Source organism: Corvus cornix, chromosome 11 (assembly GCF_000738735.6).
Source record: "Corvus cornix cornix isolate S_Up_H32 chromosome 11, ASM73873v5, whole genome shotgun sequence".
Taxonomy (NCBI): Eukaryota; Metazoa; Chordata; class Aves; order Passeriformes; family Corvidae; genus Corvus; species Corvus cornix.
This window is the reverse complement of record NC_046341.1, coordinates 2,198,948-2,205,699: the sequence shown is the minus strand read 5'-3', so window position 1 is coordinate 2,205,699 and position 6,752 is coordinate 2,198,948. Positions and strand designations below refer to the sequence as shown.

General features: G+C 50.3%; 1 non-coding gene across 1 annotated transcript; it reads right to left on the bottom strand.

The window, feature by feature from the left end:
- Positions 1-260: 260 nt before the first annotated feature.
- Positions 261-333, bottom strand: TRNAM-CAU. Its single transcript has one exon. It is a non-coding gene; the product is annotated as a tRNA-Met (tRNA).
- Between the last annotated feature and the right edge of the window lie 6,419 nt (positions 334-6,752).

Below are 6,752 nucleotides of genomic sequence, written 5' to 3'. Positions count from 1 at the left end.
GCGGACGCTGCGCGGACGCTGTTCCCTAACCGATACAACCAGCGTGCGCGCCCCCTAGCGGGCGGGGGGACCGCGCGCATGGCGGGGCCGGTGCCCGGTAACGGGGCGCGCTGCGGGCCGGTGCAGGGCTGGGGAGCGCGTTCGCCCCGCTTCGATCCCGCCTCCTGCTCGAAATCCATGGAAAAAAATGGATATTCCCTTCCCTTGGGAAAGGCTGCGTGTGGGAGGGGGAAAACAAGAAAAAACGAGGAAACCGTCTTTGCCCCGTGTGAGGATCGAACTCACGACCTTCAGATTATGAGACTGACGCGCTACCTACTGCGCTAACGAGGCTCCTCGAGAAACATGCCACCGCGCAGTACTCTTGTCCCTGTGCCTGCGCTTCCCCGGCCTCTCGCCAGTGTTCGTGTCGTCACTGCCGTTCCCGAGGCGCTGTCTGAGAAACCTCCTTCCTTACAAAAAGCTCCTTTTCTGCATCTGTTTTGTTCGTTTCGTTGTTTTTTTCCCCATTCGTTCTTCTCCCTGCTTTTCTGCCTGCCAGACCTCACATTTTGTGCAAATGGCTCCTCTTTCCCACGCTGTTCTGCAAGAAAGATCTTGGGTTTTGTCTCTTCTCTTTATTTTGTAAATGGGTCCTATTTTTTTCATGCTGTTCTGCAAAACAGCTGCAGAGTCCTTTGGGGTTCCTAAGCATCCTCATCCTGCTGGCCAGGAATAGACCATGAGAGCTGCACTGACAACACGCTCACAAGGAAATCAAATTGCTTCCACATAATTAACAAAAATTAGAGCCAGCCTCGTTTGCTGTGAAGAGATGCTGTTCAACTGGGATTTCTGCAGTGGAATGAGCTCCCTGCTCTCAGAGAGTGCTCAGCACAAGAGGGTCCCCAGTGATGCAGGCTGAAGCGCTGCCCTGAATCCTAATGGAGGGGCCTCACCCTCAGCGAGGGTCCCACGGCAGCAGTCGCCATGACAATCAAGCAACAAATCCCCAAACTGGCAGAAGCCAGGAAAAGAGAGATTTAATTGATGCAGAAAGTCTGCGAGTGTCGCCCACAAGAATCGCTGCAGGGAGGCTGCTCTGCAGAGCGGGGAGCTGGCAGAGGATGAAGGAGGAACAGACCTTTGGACATTGTAGAATTGTAGAATGGTTTGGGTTGGAAGGGACCTTAAAATCATCCCATTCTCCCCCTGCCATGGGCAGGGACACCTTCCACTGTCCCAGGCTGCTCCAAGCCCTGTCCAACCTGGCCTTGGACACTTCCAGGGATCCAGGGACAGCCACAGCTGCTCTGGGCACCCTGTGCCAGGGCCTGCCCACCCTCACAGACAGGAATTCCTTCCCAATATCCCATCCATCCCTGCCCTCTGGCACTGGGAAGCCATTCCCTGTGTCCTGTCCCTCCATCCCTTGTCCCCAGTCCCTCTCCAGCTCTCCTGGAGCCCTTTAGGCCCTGCAAGGGGCTCTGAGCTCTCCCTGGATCCTTCTCTTCTGCAGGTGAGCACCCCCAGCTCTCCCAGCCTGGCTCCAGAGCAGAGGGGCTCCAGCTTCTGGAGCATTTCCGTGGCTCCTCTGGACTCGCTCCAGCAGCTCCACGTCCTTCTTACATTGGGGGCTCCAGGGCTGGACACAGAGCTCCAGTGGGGCTTCATGAGAGCAGAGAAGAGGGGGAGAATCACCCCCCTTGTCCCACTGCTCACACTCCTTTTAAGCCCTACCAGACCAGATGAGATGCTCGAGTTGCCCAAGAATTTTACTGATGGGCAGCTGTTGTTGTCAAGGCCAGGATACCTTGATTCCCAAGGATCTGGGTGGCCGTGCACATGGGATGATCACATCCAGGCTGCCTCGTGGTACAAACAACATTGCTCCAACCCTGAGATGAGCAAATGCTCGGTTTCTCCCAGGCTGAACCACTGCATTCCGCCCTCTGACTCTGCCCACGTGCAGGATGAGGTGTCATTTTTAGTGCTGTGCTAATCCTTTGGGGCCTCAGTGATGGACAAATTTAGTGCCCGCAGTTCTGATTACATTACAAGAAGCTGCTCCAAGCATCTAAACCAAAGCACATGGGCAGTGAGTCATGTAAACCAAACACCAGCTCTCTGGAAACACGGCCGGAGCTGTTTTGCACCTGTAGGGAATCACATGGCTTTTCCCATGTTGTTACACTATACTCAACTGGTACTCAAAGGTTCTGACACAGCTTTCGAAGGCCTTGTCATGTCTGTTTGTTTAGGAACTGATGGATTCATGGAGGGGACAGGGAAGAGTACTGATGGCAAGGATTTTCGTGTGAATGAAACAAAAGATGTCCTGGGTGATATTGCCTGGAGCAGAACCATGGCAGTCTAGAGCACACACATGCTTTCCCCTCTTTTACCTTTCTATTTTTATCTGAACTTTATTCTTTTTCCTTTTCCACTGAATGCTCCTGCTGCCTAATCACCCTACAACCTTCTCTCCTTTCCCTCACCCACCTGACCCCTATAACCTTACCCCACAGTCTTGGCTCCGTGGGTGCTGAGCCACAGCTCTCATCAATCAGGCTTTCCCTTGGCCCACTGACCCCCTTTCCAGTCCAGCCCAGCAGAAGGCAGGACAGCCCATCCCAAATCCATGCCAATTCCCAAGGAGCTCCATTGCCCCGTGCTGATTTCCTCCAGATGAAGAAGGGCAAGGGGAAAAGTCAGCCCAGCAGCACCCACCTGCATCCCACACTGATGTCACCCAGAGCCCAGCAAAGCCTGAGGCAAAGCTCTCAGTGCTCCAAGTGACCATGTTTCCCTTCCCACGGAGCAGAGTGAGGGAATCCCAGCCTTTCATCACATCAGAGAGGAGAAACACTCACTGTCTCCAATTTCCAGTGCTGTTCTTGTGGAGTAACACACAATAATTTTGGAGCCTGGGCACATCCCAGGTCCTTGGGGCCCAGAAGGTGGAGAGCTGGTGCACAACAGGGTGGTTATAACTGAACTTCACCGTCAACTTCAGTATCCACCACCCCATCATCAAAGTATAAAACTGCTGCTTTCTCCCCTATCTTACCAAATCCATTATCTGAACCAACCAGCTTTGTTTGTCACGGTAGGGAAAACAGGAAAAGTGAGTTATCATCATCTCCCAGCCTCTGTGGCACTGTCTGAGCACCCTCCTTGCAAAACATTCCCAGAGTAATGGCCCAGAGCTTTCCAGTGCTGCTGTCTCAGGCAGGCAGCTTGCAGCCATTACCACAGGGCTCTTGAAAAAGGATGCAGCGAAGGGGGAAATGTTATTGTTTCATTTCCCCTCAGCAATTAAGGAGCTGATGCAGGTCTCGCTGTAGTCAATTAGTCTTCACGCTCACTAAAGGGCTTTGGATGGGTCCCAAAGTTAGTGTCCTCATTTTCTGTAATCCTGGATGTGTTTACCCCTTCCCAGGCTCTGAGTGGGGATGAGCCAGCTGATGGCACATCCAGCCAATTAGAACCACAACAGCGAGGAGAGAATGATTTATTTTCCATCTGGCAAGAGGGACAGAAGAGTGTGGCAAGGCAGGCCAAGACAGATGAATAAGCCCCCTCTGCAAGCCCTGTTTGCCACAGAGAGTATTTGCAGCATGTTTTTTTGGCATGGGCCTGCACTGACATTTCTGCTTTGTAATAAAAAACAAAGACTTCTCCTGCCTCCTAAAAAACTGCCTCCATCCTTGGAGGCAGGACACATCAAAGGGAGAATATTCCAATAGAAAGGCCGAAGAGTTTTGCTTTGGTTTTTGTAATGTGTATATTTTAAGCTGGAAAACAGCTCTTCTTGTCCTGAGTCTATGATTTCCCACTTCCTTGCTCTCTCTGTGGACATCGATCTCACCAGACTTTGCAGGATAAACACCCTTGGACAGGCTGGGTTCTTCAGGGAAAATCCAGAGCACTGCAGAAAAGCTGCTGATGGCTCAGGAAGTGGTTACATCCTTCTGCTTTAGAGCAGAGCTCGGTGCCCTCTCTTTAATTGGCTCCCACTGCCAGAGGGCAGGGTTAGATGGCATATTGGGAAGGAATTCTTCCCTGGGAGGGTGGGCAGGCCCTGCCACAGGGTGCCCAGAGCAGCTGTGACTGCTCCTGGATCCCTGGAAGTGCCCCCTGGACGGGGCTTGGAGCAACCTGGGATAGTGTGAGGTGTCCCTGCCCATGGCAGGGGGTGGGACGAGATGAGCTTTAAGATCCCTTCCAACCCCAAACATTCCATGATTCTATGATTTCTGGAAGAGGGCACGATCTTTCTTCAGCGCGCTGCCCTTGCGTCTCAGCATCAGTGAGGAGGGTGTTTACTGAACCACAGGCGACGTAGTACTCGGTTAATATTTGAACATTGGGGCATTGCTGCAATCCTAGGAGTATCAAAAATCAGGGGAAGACCTTGTTACACGCTGTGTTATTCCACGATGTCCCCGCTCTGCCTCCCGTGCTCGCGCTGGCCTTGCTGCTTGCCAAGACGTTATGGATTTTCCGAGTGAAAAGCAGTACACAAACACAACTCACTGTTGCTTACACCAACTGATTTACTGTGTTCCCTCGTGAAAGCATCGTCTCCCACTTAAAACTTGATCCTGGAGCCAAGAGCCGTTCGCTGGAACAGCAGGAACAGCAGGAACTGATGTCGGTACCCGGCAATGATGTCTTGGGCAATCCTTCGTGCAGAGGGAGTGCAGGGAGTTTTTAGCCAAACATTCTATGAACATGATGTTTTTGTGATGACATTGCACACATCTGTGTGTTAGCTTGGATTTGCCATCCAAAAAAGCATGTCTAATAGTCTAGAACGTGATATTCCAACAGACAGTGTTGTGTTCCCACTGAGGGACGGGCTCAGCTGTTGTTAGACCTCAGAGAAAACCCACCCAGGCTAAATGTTCTGCGAGTGGTCTCTTTAGCTTCACTTTTCTCAAATTACACTTTTCTACCCCCAAAACAGGTATTTTGCCATTCTCACTACTTCTTCCTAAAGTTCTCCTGACTCAAATGGTGAAATTTGAAGTGTGGGAATTTGTTCTTAAGGGTAGCTACCATCTTGAGGCAAATTTAAGAGGAAAACTTCCCAGAAGAGTTATTTTAAGGCATTGTAAACAATTCTCTATTATTTGATTCTGCCTGAAAATGTCCAATAGCAGCTGGGTAATGGCTGCACACTTATAAAAAAACCAAACCCACATTAATCTTGAGCTGAGCTAGATCAATAAGAACAATTTGTGAGAAAAGAACTGAGGGGAGGTATTTTAATTCAGGTTGAAATGCGAGTCATTATCAGCACAGTGTCCTTCCTTTTATTTTATGGGGCTTTTCTCTCCGTGTTCCTGGTGAATTTAATACTGCTGACAGCTGCTGAGCTCCCAGCCCCACACACTGAGCACTGTCTTCCAGGAAGGGTGCAGCACTGCAGAGGAACAGCTTCGCCTGTTCCCTGGGAAAAAAAGCCTTTTCAGTCCCGTTGTACCAGAAAAATGAGGGGATGATTTATAATTCTGAATGTGAAATACACTCACTTCATTGTGAGGCAGCTCATGTGGGAAAAAAATAGGAAAAGTGGGAGTTTTTCCCAAGGGAATTGCTGTGAATGTCAGCCACGGTTTGGAGTCACTGGCTTTTTTTCATACTGGCTTTTTAACAAAAAAACACCAACCCAACCTTGTGGAAGATAGAACAGTTGGGAAAACCTGTTTTTCTTTTTGTCTCTACTTGGTATTTAGTCTGGTGTATTAGGTGCAGCCAGGAGGATCTGAGCTGGAATCCAAACCCAGCCTGTGCTGGGTAAATTTGGAAAATCACATCTCCTTTGCCTCAGGGAAAACTAGGGCTGACAGGGATTGTAGGGGATTATTTACCCCATCCTTCGCCCTGAGATCAGAATGATTCTCCCTGAACTCTTCAGAGCAGATGTTTTACTAATTTCTCATTAAATAAAAACACCCAAAGGTGATTATTCCATTTCTTTCCTGGGGAATTTCTTCTGGTGCTCAACTATTCTTACCCTTAGCCCAGTGCCTAATTTCTACAGCCTTTTCCAAGATGTAAGCTCATTATTTCTCATCCTGGTCCCACAGCATGCAGGGAAGAGCTAATTCCCTCCTGCTCTGCAGAAACCTTTTGCATATTTGAAGACGATGTAATGTCCCCTTTGGGTTAAGTCTCCTCCTCCTCAGCCTAAACGCTTTGTAAAGTGTTCTAAGGCCAGGATAAAAATGCTCTGCGGCTCCATTTTTGAAGGGCTCCGTTCCAGCGCCGTCGCCGAGTCTGAAGCCAAAGCATTTTCCGAAGCAGCGTTTTCTCACTAGGCCTGGGGGGCTGTGCTGAGGCAGAGCTGATCCCAAAGGCTATGTCCATGCTGTCATTCCAACTGCTCCTAACACCTTCCTCAAATCCAGACTCGCCAACTGTCTGTGCTGTCGACATGCAGACACGGGCGAAGGCTGAGATGAGGAGGGAAAGGTCAGGCGAGAGTCTCGGTGTGGATCTAAGTTTCCTTCTCACAGTCTCTGCAGATTATTTATGAGAGGAACATGTGATAGCCCAGCCTGTCAGCAGATACTCTGATTGTGGCTCTCCCCAAGCACCATATGGATGCTTTCAGCCGGAGCTGCAGCCCTGCTAACAGTCAGCTTGTGGATGCAAACCACACGGCACACAGAGCCCGGAATTGTCAGCCTTGACTCCAGGACGCACCTGTACACCCCAAAAATAACATTATGTGGTTTCACCAGGGCTCATCCTCCTGCCTT